Source organism: Columba livia, unplaced genomic scaffold, assembly GCF_036013475.1.
Source record: "Columba livia isolate bColLiv1 breed racing homer unplaced genomic scaffold, bColLiv1.pat.W.v2 Scaffold_134, whole genome shotgun sequence".
Taxonomy (NCBI): Eukaryota; Metazoa; Chordata; class Aves; order Columbiformes; family Columbidae; genus Columba; species Columba livia.
In genome coordinates, this window is record NW_027043030.1 from 101,756 (window position 1) to 122,957 (window position 21,202).

Sequence of the window (21,202 nt, forward strand, 5' to 3'; positions counted from 1 at the left end):
GTCTCTATGGTCTCTGTGGGTCTCTATGGTCTCTGTGCGTCTCTATGGGTCTCTATGGTTTCAATGATCTCTAAGGTCTCTATGGTTCTCTACAGGTCTCTATGGTCTCCACGGTCTCTATGGGTCTCTATGGTCTCTATGGTCTCTATGGTCTCTGTGGGTCTCTATGGGTCTCTATGGTCTCTGTGGGTCTCTATGGTCTCCATGGTCTCTATGGTCTCTATGGGTCTCTATGGTCTCTATGGTCTCTATGGTCCCTATGGTTCTCTATGTTCTCTGTGGTCTCTATAGGTCTCTATGGGTCTCTATGGTCTCCATGGTCGCTATAGGTCTCTATGGTCCTTATGTTTCCTATGGGTCTCTATGGTCTCTGTGGGTCTCTGTGGGTCTCTATGGGTCTCTATGGTCTCTATGGGTCTCTATGGTCTCTATGGTCTCTATGGTCTTTGTGGCTCTCTATGGTTTCTGTGGTCTTTATGGTCTCTGTCGTCTCTACGGTCTCTGTGGGTCTCTGTGGTGTCTGTGGGTCTCTATGGGTCTCTATGGTCTCTATGGGTCTCTATGGGTCTCTAGGGTCTCTATGGGTCTCTATGGTCTCGATGGTCACTATGGTCTCTGTGGGTCTCCGTGGGTCTCTATGGTCTCTATGGGTCTCTATGGTCTGTATGGTCCCTATGCTCTCTATGGGTGTCCATGGTCTCTGTGGTCTCTACGGTCTCTATGGCCTCTGTAGGTCTCTATGGTCTCTATGGTCTCTGTGAGTCTCTATGGTCTCTATGCTTCTCTATGACTCTCTATGGTCTCTATGGGTATCTATGGTCTCTATGGTCTCTGTGGGTCTCTATGGTCTCTGTCGTTTCTATGGTATCTATGGTCTCTACGGTCTCTGTGGGTCTCTCTGGTCTCTGTGTGTCTCTATGGGTCTCTATGGTCTCTATGGGTCTCTATGGGTCTCTATGGTCCCTATGGGTCTCTATGGTCTCTATAGGTCTCTATGGTCTCTGTGGGTCTCTATGGTCTCTGTGGGTCTCTATGGGTCTCGATGGTCTCTGTGGGTCTCTATGGTCTCTATGGTCTCTACGGTCTCTGTGGATCTCTATGGTCTCTGTGGGTCTCTGTGCTCTCTATGGTTCTGTATTGGTCTCTATGGTCTCTATGGTCTCTTTGGGTCTCTATGGTCTCTATGGTCTCTATGGTCTCTATGGGTCTCTATGGTCCCTATGGGTCTCTATGGGTCTCTATGGTCTCCATGGTCGCTCTAGGTCTCTATGGTCCTTATGGTCCCTGTGGGTCTCTATGGTCTCTGTGGGTCTCCGTGGGTCTCTATGGGTCTCTATGGTCTCTATGGGTCTCTATGGTCTCTACGGTCTCTATGGTCTCTCTGGGTCTCTATGGTCTCTGTGGTCTCTATGGTCTCTATGGTCTCTGTGGGTCTCTATGGTCTCTATGGTCTCTATGGGTCTCTATGGTCTCCATGGTCGCTATAGGTCTCTATGGTCTCCATGGGTCTCTATGAGTCCCTATGGGTCCCTGTGGATCTATATGGGTCTCTGTCGCCTTGGGCCTTGGGGAGCTTGGGTCAAAACGAAGGACAGACTGGTGTGGGTATGGGATCTCTTAAGTGTCCTGGGATTGCTTTGCTCATCACTCTGTAACGGTTCCTGGGCTATTCAGTCCATAGGTGCCCAGAGAGGCAAAACAGTTCATGAACCAACTTTCCAATTAAGGTTTCCTTCTTACAAAACCACACACTTCCATTTTCTCATCGGCAAAAGACTGAAAGTGGAAGCTGAAGCAGCATGTGCCTCTTGTGAAACCAGGTAACAACAGATGGTTGCATTCAGTGGATCCTTAGTTGCTTCCTGCACAGGAAAGCTGTCCATTAATTTAATCTCTGGTGTCCGGGCAGAGCCTTGCTGATGTTCCTGTGTCGCAGCAAGTGTGTGCATGTCAGGCTTTCTGCAGGTTTGTGGCTGAGTTTTCCATTTTCCCTAACAAGGACAATCTTGCTGGGTGCTCCTGAAGTCTCCCATAAGCTGGTGGTTGAGAGAAGGATGGGGAGCTCCAGTGAGCTCAGGGAGGACCAGGCAGCACCACAGGCAAAGCCGACGGGAACTCGACTGGGTGAACATTAATGGAATTTATTGATAGAAGAAACAGGAACGTCTCCCCCATCTCTGGGCGGATCACCGTGCACCCTGAACCGATACAGGCAGGTGTAGTCCGGGTGGCCCCAGTTGCTCAGCACTTGCAGCCTGATGTAATTCACGACCCCAGGGAGCTCGTTCTGCAAGGACAAGAAGAAATGAGTCGCCTTTTCCTCTCTGGCCTGTGAGCACTGACAGAAGTGCCGCAGCGACGGCCTCGATCAGCAGATTCCTTCCTGCTGCCCCGTGGGGGCTTTGACCTGTCGTGGTGCAGACGTTCTTATCCTGGCCCAGGATGTTGTATATAGGATGTTGTATTTTGGATGCTATATCTAGGAGGGTGTACCTGGGATGATGTATCTGGGATGCTGTATCTAGGATTCTGTATCGGGGAACCTGTATCTGGGATGCTGCATTAGGATGATGTATCTGGGATGCTGTATCTGGCATGCTGTTTCTAGGATTCTGTATCTAGGATGCTGTATTTAAGATGCTGTATATATGATACTGTATCCGGGATGCTCTATCAGGGATGCTGTATCTGGAATACTGGATCTAGGATGTTGTATCTTGGATGCTGTATCCGGCATGCTGTATCCGGGATGCTGTATCTGGGATGCTGTATCTAGGATGCTCTATGTGGGATGCTGTATCTGGGATGCTGTATCTGGAATGCTGGATCTAGGATGCTGTATCTTGGATGCTGTATCCGGCATGCTGTAGCCGGGATGCTGTATCTGGGATGCTGTATCTGGGATGCTGTATCTAGGATGCTGTATGTAGGATGTTGCATCTGTGATGCTGTGTCTAGGATGCTGTGTATAGGATGCTGTGTCTAGGATGCTGTGACTAGGATGCTGTATCTGGAATGCTGTATCTGGGATGCTGTATCTGGGATGCTGTATCTGGGATGCTGTATCTAGGATGCTGTATCTGGGATGCTGTATCTGGGATGCTGTATCTAGGATGCTGTATCTGGAATGCTGTATCTAGGATCCTGAATCTAGGATGCTGTATCTGGGATTCTGCATCAGGGATCCTGTATCTGGGATGCTGTATCTAGTATGCTGTATCTAGGATGTTGCATCTCTGATGCTGTATCTAGGATGCTGTATCTGGGATGTTGTATCTTGGATGCCGTATCTAGGATACTATACCTGGGATCCTGTATCTGGGATGCTGTATCTAGGATGCTGAATATGGGATGCTGTATTTAGGATGCTGTATCTGGGATGCTGTTTCTAGGATTCTGTATCTAGGATGCTGTAGTTAAGATGCTGTATATAGGATGCTGTATCCGGGATGCTCTATCCGGGATGCTGTATCTGGAATGCTTTATCTAGGATGCTGTATCTTGGATGGAGTATCCGGCATGCTGTATCCGGGAAGCAGTATCTGGGATGCTGTATCTAGGATGTTGCATCTGTGATGCTGTATCTAGGATGTTGTATCTGTGATCCTGTATCTAGGATGCTGTGTCTAGGATGCTGTATCGGACATGGTGTATCTGGGTTGCTGTGTTTAGGATCCTGTATCTGGGATGCTGCATCTAGGATGCTGTATCGGGGATCCTGTATCTGGTATGCTGTATTGGGGATCCTGTGTCTAGGATGCTGAATCTCGGACGCTGTATAGGGGATTCTGTATCTGGGATGCTGTGTCTAGGATGCTGTATCTGGAATGCTGTATCTAGTATCCTGTATCTAGGATGCTGTATCTGGGATTCTGTATCGGGGATCCTGTATCTAGGATGCTGTATCTGGGATGCTGTATCTGGGATGTTGTATCTGGGATGCTCCCTAGGATGCTGTATCTGGGATGCTGTATCTAGGATACTATACATGGGATCCTGTATCTGGGATGCTCTATCCGGGATGCTGAATATGGGATGCTGTATTTAGGATGCTGCATCTGGCATGCTGTTTCTAGGATTCTGTATCTAGGATGCTGTAGTTAAGATGCTGTATACAGGATGCTGTATCCGGGATGCTCTATCCGGGATTCTGTATCTGGAATGCTGGATCTAGGATGCTTTATCCGGCAAGCTGTATCCGGGATGCTGTATCTGGGATGCTGTATCCGGCAAGCTGTATCCGGGATGCTGTATCTGGGATGCTGTATCTAGGATGCTGTATCTGGGATGCTGTATCTAGGATCCTGTATCTGTGATGCTGTTTCTGGGATGCTGTATCTAGGATGCTGTATCTAGGATGCTGTATCTGGGATGCTGTATCTGGGATGCTGTATTGGGGATCCTGTATCTGGGATGCTGTATCTAGGATGTTGTACCTGTGATGCTGCATCTAGGATACTGTATATGGGGTGCTCTATCTAGGATGCTGTATCTGGGATGCTGTATCTAGGGTCCTGTATCTAGGATGCTGTATCTGGGATTCTGCATCAGGGATCCTGTATCTGGGATGCTGTATCTAGGATGCTGTATCTGGGATTCTGCATCAGGGATCCTGTATCTAGGATGCTGTATCTAGAATGCTGTATCTAGGATCTCACATCTCTGATACTGTATCTAGGATGCTGTATCTGGGATGCTGTATCTTCGATGCCGTATCTAGGATACTATCTGGGATCCTGTATCTCGGATGCTGTATCTAGGATGCTGTATCTATGATGCTGTATCTAGGATGCTGTATCTAGGATCCTGTATCTAGGATGCTATATCTAGGATTCTGTATGGGGGATCGTGTATCTGGGATGCTGTATCTAGGATGCTGTATCTGGGATGCTGTATCTGGGATGCGGTATTTAGGATTCTGAATCGGGGATCCTGTATCTGTGATGCTGTGCCTAGGATGCTGTATCGGATATGGTGTATCTGGGTTGCTGTGTTTACGGTGTTGTATCTGGGATGCTCTATGTAGGATACTGTATCGAGGATCCAGTATCTGGGATTCTGTATCTAGGATGCTGTACCTAGGATGTTGCATCTCTGATGCTGTATCTAGGATGCTGTATCTGGGATGTTTTATCTGGGATGCTGTATCTGGGATGTTGTATCTGGGATGCTATATCTGGGATTCTTTCTCTAGGATGCTGTATCTTGGATGCTGTTTCTAGGATTCTGTATCTAGGATGCTGTATTTAAGATGCTGTATATAGGATGCTGTATCCGGGATGCTGAATCCGGGATGCTGTATCTGGGATGCTGTCTCTGGGATGCTGTATCTAGGATGCTGTATCTAGGATCCTGTATTGGGGATCCTGTATCTGGGATGCTGTATCTAGGATTCTGTATCTAGGATGTTGCATCTGTGATGCTGTATCTAGGATGTTGTGTCTAGGATGCTGTAACGGATATGGTGTATCCGGGTTGCTGTGTTTAGGATGCTGTATCTGGGATGCTGTATCTAGGATTCTGTATCTGGGATGCTGTGTCTAGTAAGCTGTATACGGGATGCTCTATCTGGGGTGCTGTATCTCAGATGCTTTATCTAGGTTATCTGTATAAATATGTGTACCCTGGACCAATAAAGTCAACTATGCTCTGTCACTCACATTGAGTCGTCTCAGCTTTTTCCTCCACCGCTCGCAAGCTTTGGTTTGGAAGACATCAGATTTGGAACGTTAAGGAAGCTGTAACTCCCTTGGTGTTTCCTTCTCCCCGCAGTCGCATTTCTGGTTCTGTCTGTCGAGTTGTGCTCCTCTCCCGCACCAGGTGCTGATAGTGGAGGTCAGGGTGGGGGGGGCAGGGAGGGCGAGGGGTCTGTGGGCTTCAATAAGTTTTGTTTGGGGTTTTTCAATCGCCTCTGTTGACAGGTCGTTTAACAACTGATTGCTGCAGTGCTAATGAATGAACAGGATACAGCATCCCAGATACAGCATCCCACATACAGCATCCTAGATACAGCATCCTAGATACAGCATCCCAGATACAGCATCACAGCTATAGCATCATAGATATTGCATCCTAAATACAGCCTCCTAGATACAGCATCCCAGATACAGGATCCCCAATACAGAATCCCAGATACAGCATTCTAGATACAGCATCCCAGATACAGCATCCTAGATACAGCATCCCAGATACAGAATCCCAGATACAGCATCCCCGATACAGCATCCCAGATACAGCATCATAGATACAGCATCCTAGATACAGCATCCCGGATACAGCATCCTAGATACAGCATCCCAGATACAGCATCCCAGATACAGCATGCGAGATACAGCATCCCAGATACAGCATCCTAGATAAAGCATCCTAGGTACAGCATCATAGATATTGCATCCCAAACAAAGCATCCTACATACAACATCCTAGATACAGAATCCCAGATACAGCATCACAGATACAGCATCCTATATACAGCATCTTAACTACAGCATCCCAGATACAGCATCCCAGATACAGCATCCTAGATACAGCATCCCAGATACAGCATCCCAGATACAGCATCATAGATACAGCATCCTAGATACAGCATCCCAGATACAGCATCTCAGATACAGCATCCTAGATACAGCATCCTAGATACAGCATCCTAGATACTGCATCATTGACATTGCATCACAGATACAGCATCCTAGATACAGCATCCCAGATACATCATCCTAGATACAGCATCCCAGATACAGCATCCTAGATACAGCATCCTAGATACAGGATCCCCAATACAGAATCCAAGATACAGCATCCCAGATACAGCATCCCAGACACAGAATCCCAGATACAGCATCCTAGACACAGCATCATAGATACAGCATCCTAGAGACAGCATCCTAGATACAGCATGCCAGCTACGGCATCCCAGATACAGCATCCTAGATACAGCATCCCAGATAGAGGATCCCCAATACACCATCCCAAATACAGCATCCCAGATACAGCATCATAGATACAGCATCCTAGATACAGCATCCCAGATACAGCATCCCAGATACAGCATCCTAGATACAGCATCCCAGATACAGCATCCCAGATACAGCATCATAGATATTGCGTCCTAGATACAGCATCCTAGATACAGCATCCCAGGTACAGCATCATAGATACAGCATACTAGATGCAGCATCCCAGATACAGCATCATAGATATTGCGTCCTAGATACAGCATCCCAGATACAGCATCCCACATACAGCATCCCAGATACAGCATCCCAGATACAGCATCACAGCTATAGCATCATAGATATTGCATCCTAAATACAGCCTCCTAGATACAGCATCCCAGATACAGGATCCCAGATACAGCATCCCAGATACAGCATCCCAGATACAGCATCCTAGATACAGCATCCTAGATACAGCATCATAGATATTGCATCCCAGATAAAGCATCCTACATACAACATCCTAGATACAGAATCCCAGATACAGAATCACAGATACAGCATCCTATATACAGCATCTTAACTACAGCATCCCAGATACAGCAGCACAGATACAGCATCCTCGATACAGCATCCCAGATACAGCATCCCAGATACAGCATCATAGATATTGCGTCCTAGATACAGCATCCTAGATACAGCATCCCAGATACAGCATCATATATACAGCATCCTAGATACAGCATCCTAGATACAGCATCCTAGATACTGCATCATTGACATTGCATCACAGATACAGCATCCTAGATACAGCATCCCAGATACAGCACCCTAGATACAGCATCTCAGATACAGCATCCTAGATACAGCATCCTAGATACAGGATCCCCGATACAGGATCCCCGATACAGGATCCCCAATACAGAATCCAAGATACAGCATCCTAGATACAGCATCCCAGACACAGAATCCCAGATACAGCATCCTAGACACAGCATCATGAATACAGCATCCTAGAGACAGCATCCTAGACACAGCATCATAGATACAGCATCCTAGATACAGCATCTCAGATACAGCATCATAGATACAGCATACTAGATAAAGCATCCCAGATACAGCATCCTAGATACAGAATCCCAGATACAGCATCACAGATACAGCATCCCAGATACAGCATCCTAGATACAGCATCCCAGATACAGCATCATAGATATTGCGTCCTAGATACACCATCCCAGATACAACATCATAGATACAGCATCCTAGATATAGCATCCCAGATAAAGCATCCTAGATACAGTATCCCAGGTACAGCGTCATAGATACAGCTTCATAGATATTGCATCCTAGATACAGCATTCCAGATATAGGATCCCCAATACAGAATCCCAGTTACGGCATCCTCGATACAGCATCCCAGATACAGCATCCCAGATACAGCATCCGAGATACAGCATCCCAGATACAGCATCCCAGATACAGCATCCTAGATAAACCATCCTAGGTACAGCATCATAGATATTGCATCCCAGATAAAGCATCCTACATACAACATCCTAGATACAGAATCCCAGATACAGCATCACAGATACAGCATCCTATATACAGCATCTTAACTACAGCATCCCAGATACAGCATCCCAGATACAGCATCATAGATATTGCGTCCTAGATACAGCATCCTAGATACAGCATCCCAGATACAGCATCCTAGATACAGCATCCTAGATACAGCATCCCAGATACAGCATCACAGATACAGCATCCCAGATACAGAATCCGAGATACAGCATCACAGATACAGCATCCCAGATACAGCATCCTAGATAAAGCATCCTAGGTACAGCATCATAGATATTGCATCCCAGATAAAGCATCCTACATACAACATCCTAGATACAGAATCCCAGATACAGCATCACAGATACAGCATCCTATATACAGCATCTTAACTACAGCATCCCAGATACAGCAGCACAGATACAGCATCCTAGATACAGCATCCCAGATACAGCATCCCAGATACAGCATCATAGATATTGCGTCCTAGATACAGCATCCTAGATACAGCATCCCAGATACAGCATCATAGATACAGCATCCTAGATACAGCATCCTAGATACTGCATCATTGACATTGCATCACAGATACAGCATCCTAGATACAGCATCCCAGATACAGCACCCTAGATACAGCATCTCAGATATAGCATCCTTGATACAGCATCCTAGATACAGGATCCCCAATACAGAATCCAAGATACAGCATCCTAGATACAGCATCCCAGATACAGCATCCTAGATACAGCATCCTAGACACAGCATCATAGATACAGCATCCTAGAGACAGCATCCTAGATACAGCATGCCAGCTACGGCATCCCAGATACAGCATCCTAGATACAGCATCCCAGATAGAGGATCCCCAATACACCATCCCAAATACAGCATCCCAGATACAGCATCATAGATACAGCATCCTAGATACAGCATCCCAGATACAGCATCCCAGATACAGCATCATAGATATTGCATCCTAGATACAGCATCCTAGATACAGCATCCCAGATACAGCATCATAGATACAGCATACTAGATACAGCATCCCAGACACAGCATCCTAGATACAGAATCCCACATACAGCATCACAGATACAGCATCCCAGATACAGCATCCTAAATACAGCATCCCAGATACAGCATCATAGATATTGCGTCCTAGATACACCATCCCAGATACAACATCATAGATACAGCATCCTAGATATAGCATCCCAGATAAAGCATCCTAGATACAGTATCCCAGGTACAGCATCATAGATATAGCATCCTAGATACAGCATCCTAGATACAGGATCCCCAATACAGAATCCAAGATACAGCATCCTAGATACAGCATCCCAGACACAGAATCCCAGATACAGCATCCTAGACACAGCATCATAGATACAGCATCCTAGAGACAGCATCCTAGATACAGCATCCCAGATACAGCATCCTAGATACAGCATCCTAGATACAGCATCATAGATATTGCATCCCAGATAAAGCATCCTACATACAACATCCTAGATACAGAATCCCAGATACAGAATCACAGATACAGCATCCTATATACAGCATCTTAACTACAGCATCCCAGATACAGCAGCACAGATACAGCATCCTCGATACAGCATCCCAGATACAGCATCCCAGATACAGCATCATAGATATTGCGTCCTAGATACAGCATCCTAGATACAGCATCCCAGATACAGCATCATATATACAGCATCCTAGATACAGCATCCTAGATACAGCATCCTAGATACTGCATCATTGACATTGCATCACAGATACAGCATCCTAGATACAGCATCCCAGATACAGCACCCTAGATACAGCATCTCAGATACAGCATCCTAGATACAGCATCCTAGATACAGGATCCCCGATACAGGATCCCCGATACAGGATCCCCAATACAGAATCCAAGATACAGCATCCTAGATACAGCATCCCAGACACAGAATCCCAGATACAGCATCCTAGACACAGCATCATGAATACAGCATCCTAGAGACAGCATCCTAGACACAGCATCATAGATACAGCATCCTAGATACAGCATCTCAGATACAGCATCATAGATACAGCATACTAGATACAGCATCCCAGATACAGCATCCTAGATACAGAATCCCAGATACAGCATCACAGATACAGCATCCCAGATACAGCATCCTAGATACAGCATCCCAGATACAGCATCATAGATATTGCGTCCTAGATACACCATCCCAGATACAACATCATAGATACAGCATCCTAGATATAGCATCCCAGATAAAGCATCCTAGATACAGTATCCCAGGTACAGCGTCATAGATACAGCTTCATAGATATTGCATCCTAGATACAGCATTCCAGATATAGGATCCCCAATACAGAATCCCAGTTACGGCATCCTCGATACAGCATCCCAGATACAGCATCCCAGATACAGCATCCGAGATACAGCATCCCAGATACAGCATCCCAGATACAGCATCCTAGATAAACCATCCTAGGTACAGCATCATAGATATTGCATCCCAGATAAAGCATCCTACATACAACATCCTAGATACAGAATCCCAGATACAGCATCACAGATACAGCATCCTATATACAGCATCTTAACTACAGCATCCCAGATACAGCATCCCAGATACAGCATCATAGATATTGCGTCCTAGATACAGCATCCTAGATACAGCATCCCAGATACAGCATCCTAGATACAGCATCCTAGATACAGCATCCCAGATACAGCATCACAGATACAGCATCCCAGATACAGAATCCGAGATACAGCATCACAGATACAGCATCCCAGATACAGCATCCTAGATAAAGCATCCTAGGTACAGCATCATAGATATTGCATCCCAGATAAAGCATCCTACATACAACATCCTAGATACAGAATCCCAGATACAGCATCACAGATACAGCATCCTATATACAGCATCTTAACTACAGCATCCCAGATACAGCAGCACAGATACAGCATCCTAGATACAGCATCCCAGATACAGCATCCCAGATACAGCATCATAGATATTGCGTCCTAGATACAGCATCCTAGATACAGCATCCCAGATACAGCATCATAGATACAGCATCCTAGATACAGCATCCTAGATACTGCATCATTGACATTGCATCACAGATACAGCATCCTAGATACAGCATCCCAGATACAGCACCCTAGATACAGCATCTCAGATATAGCATCCTTGATACAGCATCCTAGATACAGGATCCCCAATACAGAATCCAAGATACAGCATCCTAGATACAGCATCCCAGATACAGCATCCTAGATACAGCATCCTAGACACAGCATCATAGATACAGCATCCTAGAGACAGCATCCTAGATACAGCATGCCAGCTACGGCATCCCAGATACAGCATCCTAGATACAGCATCCCAGATAGAGGATCCCCAATACACCATCCCAAATACAGCATCCCAGATACAGCATCATAGATACAGCATCCTAGATACAGCATCCCAGATACAGCATCCCAGATACAGCATCATAGATATTGCATCCTAGATACAGCATCCTAGATACAGCATCCCAGATACAGCATCATAGATACAGCATACTAGATACAGCATCCCAGACACAGCATCCTAGATACAGAATCCCACATACAGCATCACAGATACAGCATCCCAGATACAGCATCCTAAATACAGCATCCCAGATACAGCATCATAGATATTGCGTCCTAGATACACCATCCCAGATACAACATCATAGATACAGCATCCTAGATATAGCATCCCAGATAAAGCATCCTAGATACAGTATCCCAGGTACAGCATCATAGATATAGCATCCTAGATACAGCATCCTAGATACAGGATCCCCAATACAGAATCCAAGATACAGCATCCTAGATACAGCATCCCAGACACAGAATCCCAGATACAGCATCCTAGACACAGCATCATAGATACAGCATCCTAGAGACAGCATCCTAGATACAGCATCCCAGATACAGCATCCTAGATACAGCATCCTAGATACAGCATCATAGATATTGCATCCCAGATAAAGCATCCTACATACAACATCCTAGATACAGAATCCCAGATACAGAATCACAGATACAGCATCCTATATACAGCATCTTAACTACAGCATCCCAGATACAGCAGCACAGATACAGCATCCTCGATACAGCATCCCAGATACAGCATCCCAGATACAGCATCATAGATATTGCGTCCTAGATACAGCATCCTAGATACAGCATCCCAGATACAGCATCATATATACAGCATCCTAGATACAGCATCCTAGATACAGCATCCTAGATACTGCATCATTGACATTGCATCACAGATACAGCATCCTAGATACAGCATCCCAGATACAGCACCCTAGATACAGCATCTCAGATACAGCATCCTAGATACAGCATCCTAGATACAGGATCCCCGATACAGGATCCCCGATACAGGATCCCCAATACAGAATCCAAGATACAGCATCCTAGATACAGCATCCCAGACACAGAATCCCAGATACAGCATCCTAGACACAGCATCATGAATACAGCATCCTAGAGACAGCATCCTAGACACAGCATCATAGATACAGCATCCTAGATACAGCATCTCAGATACAGCATCATAGATACAGCATACTAGATACAGCATCCCAGATACAGCATCCTAGATACAGAATCCCAGATACAGCATCACAGATACAGCATCCCAGATACAGCATCCTAGATACAGCATCCCAGATACAGCATCATAGATATTGCGTCCTAGATACACCATCCCAGATACAACATCATAGATACAGCATCCTAGATATAGCATCCCAGATAAAGCATCCTAGATACAGTATCCCAGGTACAGCGTCATAGATACAGCTTCATAGATATTGCATCCTAGATACAGCATTCCAGATATAGGATCCCCAATACAGAATCCCAGTTACGGCATCCTCGATACAGCATCCCAGATACAGCATCCCAGATACAGCATCCGAGATACAGCATCCCAGATACAGCATCCCAGATACAGCATCCTAGATAAACCATCCTAGGTACAGCATCATAGATATTGCATCCCAGATAAAGCATCCTACATACAACATCCTAGATACAGAATCCCAGATACAGCATCACAGATACAGCATCCTATATACAGCATCTTAACTACAGCATCCCAGATACAGCATCCCAGATACAGCATCATAGATATTGCGTCCTAGATACAGCATCCTAGATACAGCATCCCAGATACAGCATCCTAGATACAGCATCCTAGATACAGCATCCCAGATACAGCATCACAGATACAGCATCCCAGATACAGAATCCGAGATACAGCATCACAGATACAGCATCCCAGATACAGCATCCTAGATAAAGCATCCTAGGTACAGCATCATAGATATTGCATCCCAGATAAAGCATCCTACATACAACATCCTAGATACAGAATCCCAGATACAGCATCACAGATACAGCATCCTATATACAGCATCTTAACTACAGCATCCCAGATACAGCAGCACAGATACAGCATCCTAGATACAGCATCCCAGATACAGCATCCCAGATACAGCATCATAGATATTGCGTCCTAGATACAGCATCCTAGATACAGCATCCCAGATACAGCATCATAGATACAGCATCCTAGATACAGCATCCTAGATACTGCATCATTGACATTGCATCACAGATACAGCATCCTAGATACAGCATCCCAGATACAGCACCCTAGATACAGCATCTCAGATATAGCATCCTTGATACAGCATCCTAGATACAGGATCCCCAATACAGAATCCAAGATACAGCATCCTAGATACAGCATCCCAGATACAGCATCCTAGATACAGCATCCTAGACACAGCATCATAGATACAGCATCCTAGAGACAGCATCCTAGATACAGCATGCCAGCTACGGCATCCCAGATACAGCATCCTAGATACAGCATCCCAGATAGAGGATCCCCAATACACCATCCCAAATACAGCATCCCAGATACAGCATCATAGATACAGCATCCTAGATACAGCATCCCAGATACAGCATCCCAGATACAGCATCATAGATATTGCATCCTAGATACAGCATCCTAGATACAGCATCCCAGATACAGCATCATAGATACAGCATACTAGATACAGCATCCCAGACACAGCATCCTAGATACAGAATCCCACATACAGCATCACAGATACAGCATCCCAGATACAGCATCCTAAATACAGCATCCCAGATACAGCATCATAGATATTGCGTCCTAGATACACCATCCCAGATACAACATCATAGATACAGCATCCTAGATATAGCATCCCAGATAAAGCATCCTAGATACAGTATCCCAGGTACAGCATCATAGATATAGCATCCTAGATACAGCATCCTAGATACAGGATCCCCAATACAGAATCCAAGATACAGCATCCTAGATACAGCATCCTAGACACAGCATCATAGATACAGCATCCTAGAGACAGCATCATAGATACAGCATCCTAGATACAGCATCCTAGACACAGCATCATAGATACAGCATCCTAGAGACAGCATCATAGATACAGCATCCTAGAGACAGCATCCTAGATACAGCATCCCAGATACAGCATCCTAGATACAGCATCCCAGATACAGCATCCCAGATACAGCATCCCAGATACAGCATCATAGATACAGCATCCCATATACAGCATCCTAGATACAGCATCCCAGATACAGCATCCTAGATACACCACTAGATACAGTAAGTTTTTTTGGGGGTTTTTCAATTTCCTCTGTTGACACGTCGTGTAACAACTGTTTGCTGCAGTGCTAATGAATGAACAGGAGGATGACTGCAGAAATTGTTTGGCTTTTGATTTATTGAAAAATTATGATTTAACTCAAAAGCAACAATGTCTTGCAGTGGTCTTCCAATACCTAGTGACAGCTTTTTAATGTACCGGTTTGGAACTTTGAGATGATTTTGATATGAAGCGTCTGTTCCATTGTGGAATAGTGCAGGAGTAAACTCTTGCATTTTAGCATTCCTGGCACGTCTGCAGCTTGATAAAGACCTCAGGCTGCTTGGTTTAATCAGACTTTTGTAGATCCCACCTTCACTGGTCAAAGCACTGGCTGCCAATGTGTTTTCTGGTGTTGTCACTGCTTTCTGAGCAAAGACGGCAGAGGCAGCAGCTCTGCTGGTGGTGTCTGTTTGATTGAAACATGGGTATCTACAGAACTTTAACCTGAAAGCTCAGAAAGCTGTGGTCGTTGGTATATCTGTGTAATGTTTGTAGATCCTTCTGCAGATGTTCTTATGCCAGCGAGCACGGAACGTTTGTGAGTGTGACCTGCTGTGCGGTTAGAAGGAAGAAAGATGTGTGAGCTGCAGCAGCAGGAAGGCTGCAGCCGTGTACGCCGGGGTGCAAACGGCACGAAACGGGCTGCAGCGGCGGAGCCCTCGGTCCCGGGCCGTCCCGGGCGGGCGCAGCCCGGGCGCTCCCGGCCCCGCTGCCGCTGACCCGCCGGGGCCGGGGCCGCGCTGCGGGCGGACAGCGCCGCTCTGCGGCCGCCGGCGGCTCCGGGCCGGGAGGGGGGGCGGGGCCCGGTGGCGGGCGCGGACGGGATTGGCTCCTGCTCGGGATGGGCGGGGCCACGCTGCAGGAGCGCGCGGGCCGAGGAGCGCGTGCCGGCGGTGCGGCGGCGGGAGCAGCGCGCGAGGAGCGGCGGGGCCGGCGGTGAGCGAGGGGCGGGCGGACAGCGGGGAGACTGGACGGGGCCGCCCCGGTCCCGGCTGAGGGGGGAGGCTGGAGGGGGAGGGACGGGCTGGGTTCGGCAGGAGGAAGGCGAGGGGCAGCCAGCCGCAAGAGCGCGGCCCCGGGCCGGGCCGGGCAAGGGGCGAGGGGGAACCACGCGGGCGGCTGTGAGGGAAGGGAGCCCCGGGCTGAGCGCTGCGCGGGGCTCGGGCGGGGCCGTGGGGCGGAGGGGGGAGTCCGCGGTTCCGCAGGGCAGAGGGAGGAAAGCGAGCGGGAGGGGGCAGCGCCGGGTCGGGAGCGGCGCAGGCGGGGCCGGGGCCGCCGTGGGGGCGCCAGGGGGCGCGAGGGGCGGGGGCGGCGCTGCCGCGGGGAGGGGCCGGGAACGGGGGGAGCGGCGGGAGCGGCGGAGGAGCCTGAGGGCGGGACGGCGCGGAAGGAGCTTGGGCGGGAAAGGCTGAGGGAGCTCAGGGAGGGGGTGACATCGGGGAGGCTTTGGCGGGAAAGGCTGAGGGAGCTCAGGGAGGGGGGACATCGGGGAGGCTTTGGCGGGAAAGGCTGAGGGAGCTCAGGGAGGAGATGGCGTCGGGGAGGCTGCAGTGGGCAATGCTGAGGTAGCTCAGGACGGGATGGCACTCAGGTGTGGTTTCAAAGGGAAATGCTGAGGTACCTTGAGGAATGGACGCTGGGCTGGGAACTATGAACACATCAGGTTGGTTCAGAGAGTGTTCATGACAGAAATTTGTGCAGTGAAGGATTCCAGCAAAGAGAGGGAGAAGAGCCAAACTTAGATCAGGCCTCCTAGGCCGCCTGCAGGTTTGGGGACAGGGATGACGAGGTTGTTAATCCGGTCCTAACTGTTTCTTTCTCTGTCCCTCTCTTGCAGCACCTGACTGAATGGAGGAGCAAGTGGACGGGAAGCTCCTGCGCCACACACAGATCACATTTGTTATAAATAAGAGCCAATAAATCGATTCTGAGTCAATCAATCGATTTTATTTAGCAAGCGGTAATTAGACAAAACAGCGCTGGGTGACCGGGGGAAGCTCAGTTCCGCCAACAGGCACACCACTCAACTTTTCGTGTGTGCTTATATATGTTATACGCTCGTTCACACGCTGGGAATTTCCGTCTCTGGAACTTTGTTATCTGTGGCACCATCCGGGAGTCCTGTTATCTGTGGCACCATCCAGGCAATCCAGGCATTGGCTTAACTACTACTACAAGGTTCTACAAAACATAATCAGACTTGCACAAGCGCAGTTACTGCTTACAACAATATGCATAATATAATTGAATCCTACTCGATTTGTTCAACATTCACAATTTTGGCCATCACTTATTCCAAGGGTGACCGTGCTGTTTGACACGGGGTTGTTCTGCTGAACAGCTCTGGGGAGAACTGGAAGGTTCTTTTCCTTCCCCCCCTCGCCTTGTGAGGTAAACCGTGGGGAGCCAGTGGTTTCTGCAGCCCCTGAACTGTTGGCAGCCAGCGGATCTTTCACCCGTTTCTCTTGCAGGACATGTTCCCTGTGGCCTCATCTGCCACCCCGACAGGGAGCACATCCTGTACCCCCTGGGCTGTACGGTGCTGATTCAGCACCTGGACACTAAGAAACAGAGTTTCTTGCACGGCCACGCCGATAACGTGTCCTGCATTGTCGTGTCCAGGGATGGGATGTACGTCGCTTCAGGACAAGTCACCTGCATTGGATTCAAGGTGGGTAATGCTCTGATTTTAACCGCTTAGTATTGACCAGAGAAATTGGAGTTGGCTTGCCAGTGGTGGGAACACCTTTCGTTTATTTTTTCTTTGGTTGGAAAATAAATATCTGCAATGGGAAGATGTTGAAGGGAATGGGAAATTGTAGTTACTCCATTGCTGGATGTGCCTTTATGTTTTTGTAAAACATGAAGCAGTCTCCCTAGGATTGAGGGATTTTTAGTTCCAGTCCTTTTTATCCAAAGTGTTGTGGGCGTGTGGCAGCCAAAATCTCATTAGACATTAATTAATAAATGCTGGTTTATTTCAAGTGAGACCTGAGTTCCAGAGCTGCTTAGGACTTTCCAAAGCCCTTGACAGGTACCTACCTGCATTTTCAGACCTCTGAAGTTCTTTTCGTTTTATTTTTGCCTGTTTGAAAGACCTCAAGACACTTGGAAGGGATCAGGTTTTAGTGCTTTCAGTATTTTAAAACCTAAGTCAAATACTCAGTGTCTCGGGTAAATGTAGGTGCTGAAATGAAGCAGAGCTACTCAAGTGCTCAGCTGGAATAATGCTTCTCACAGCACCCAGTCTGAAGCCTCTTTGTGTCAGGGGTGCCCAGGGCTGCAGAGAAGCTTGGGCTGGGCTCCTTCGAACAACTTTCCTGCCAGAGAACGTTGTTCTCCCTGATCCTGCGAGTCACATCTCGTGCTCTGCCATCCCCCCCTTCTGCTTTGCCCCGCAGGCAGACGTCATCCTCTGGGATTTCCCAAAGCAGGAGTTACTTGCTCGGCTCTCGCTGCACGAGGGCAAAGTCGAGGGACTCTCGTTCTCGCCCAGAGGCATTTATCTTGTGTCCCTGGGAGGCCAGGACGACGGCAGGTAAGGATTTCCGCTTCTTGGCACAAGATTTTTGACAAGAATCAGATTCTATGGGCGGCCTGAGACGTTTTTCCAGGGAGGGTGGTGAGAGCCTGTCCCAGGTTGGCCAGAGAGGTGGTGGCTGAACCATCCCTGGAGACATCCCAGGCCAGGCTGGACGGGGCTCTGAGCACCCTGAGCTGCTGAAGATGTCCCTGTCATGGCAGGGGGGCACTGGGGAGCTGGGAAGGTCCCTCCAACCCAAGCTGTTCTGTGATTCTGTATGATTTGAGTCGTGCTCCGCAGAAGGGATCTGATAAATCCACGTAGCCTTGCTTCAGGAGCAGGGGATGTAAACTGCAATTCCACACTTTGGTGACAAGTTTTTTCTTGGGTAGAATCTCTACAAAGTTACTTCTGTTGTGTGTCCTGGTAGGAACAGACTGCAGGACAACAGGCTTTGTCTTGCTTTTGTTTTTTAGTAATTGACTTCCAAGCAATGTCAAAAAGCGAAGCTGTTTCAAGGCTTTCTTCTCCTGCAGGGTGATGGTGTGGGACGTCAGTAAGAGAGAGGCTGTGTGCGGGAGCCCGGCCTCGCCGCGCAGCGCCGGCAATGCCAACGTCGTCATGTGCTCCAGCTGCAGGGACGAGGTGTTTGTCACTGCTGGAAAGTAAGGGTTTGTTGAGAGGAACGAGCAGAGCGAGAGAACCCCTGGCCCTATTTCCTTTGACAAAGAGTCTTTATTGAACTACAAGGAAACTTAAGCAACTGTGTGCTTGTGTTGTTTCTTTTTACTCTGAATGGACTCCTGAATACCCGTCAGGTTGTAGCTTTAAGGCATTTCTGCTTGTTCTCCATGTAACAATATGTTTTCAGAGCAGCACACAGGGGCCCACGTGCGTCACTTCTGCTCCTGATAGCAGGATTTTGTACTCAGCATTCCCCGTGCAGTGTTTAACATATTTAGTTGCCAGTGTTTACACAAGAAAAGCAGTCAATGAGTGCCCCTGAACAATGGCTAATTAATGTCGAAACAGTGATGTCTTGCCGGTCGTTGGATGATCTCCTGTCCTCACCAGATGTGATGTACAGTTGGTCACTGGCTTGTAACAAAAGTTGTACAAAACGTCGCGTTTTGCAAGGATTTGCGGCAGCGCCCGTATATCCAGGCTGACGTTTAAACGCGTTGAGGGCCTGCACCTCCCTGTGCATCAGGGACGGCTTTGGGTGCTCTTGGCTGCACTCGCACTTATGAGTGCTCGCCTTTGCAATTTTAGCACTTTGGTAAATGTAAGGGTGACTCTGCTTAAAGATATGACATCGTCTCTGACATCGTCAATTAAATTGCACTAGAAAAGAGTTGAAAGTGTCCTCACATATGTTTTTGCTGAAGCCTTAAGATTTTTGATTTACCCGGAAAAAGTTTCCATAAGAGACTTCTCTGATATTGTTCTTTTTCTCCGTATTGAAAGATCAGAATAATGGAGCCTTGTGAAGGTTTTTTACTTCTTGTAGTACTGAAAAAACTTGGAGGTTTCTGCATCTGTGGATTTGATCCCACTCTATTTGTTCTTATAGTTTCACCATTCGAGTGTGGGAACTCGACACAGCAACTAAAACAATCCATCCATCTGAATGCTACGCGGGGCAACTGAGAGGAATCACCGTGTGTGTTCAAGTACGTTTCAGCCAAGATGACTTTGCTAAACTAAGAAACTCTGTACAGACTAGAGAAAACCCACGAGTTTCTCTAATAATGCTGGAAATGTTGGTCCCAAGCGCGTGACGGCAGTGAAGTTCCTCAGCATTGGCCATGGCAGTTGATCTCCCACGGCCTCTGGGAAAGAGTGTTCTGGATGCTCCTCAAGAGAAGCAGCACGTCTTACGGTCACGGGCTCCGGCACCCGGAGTTTTATGCTTCAAAATATGATCTAGATTTGGTTAGAAAGTGTCTGGCGTTCAGCAGTGTTCTGGATCTGTGCGTGTGATGGAACAGAAACATTGGCTGTGTTCCCCCAGGTGAACTCTTGGCAATCCACTGAACTAAAGCTGTTGATGCAGCCCAGTGTCAGGCGTGGGACACGGGTCTCAGTATCCAGACCGTGATCTCTTTTTCTTTATGCTTTCTTATAGATGACAGACGATGATGGTGATTTTCATCTTGGCACGACGAGTGGAGATGTCCTGAAAGTGAACACAAGCAGCAAGGTGCTGACTGCCTGTGGGCCCCCGAAGAAGAAGTTGAGCATGGTGAGTAGCAGCTCTGTGACTCCAATTCTGTCCTTGTCCTGCTCTTTGTCAGTGACTGAAGGTAGAGCAACCTGCGGGAGAACCATCACAAAGCGGATTCTCAGACTAACGCTTTTCCTGCGCTGTCAGGAACGACCCCTGAACGACCACCAGAGG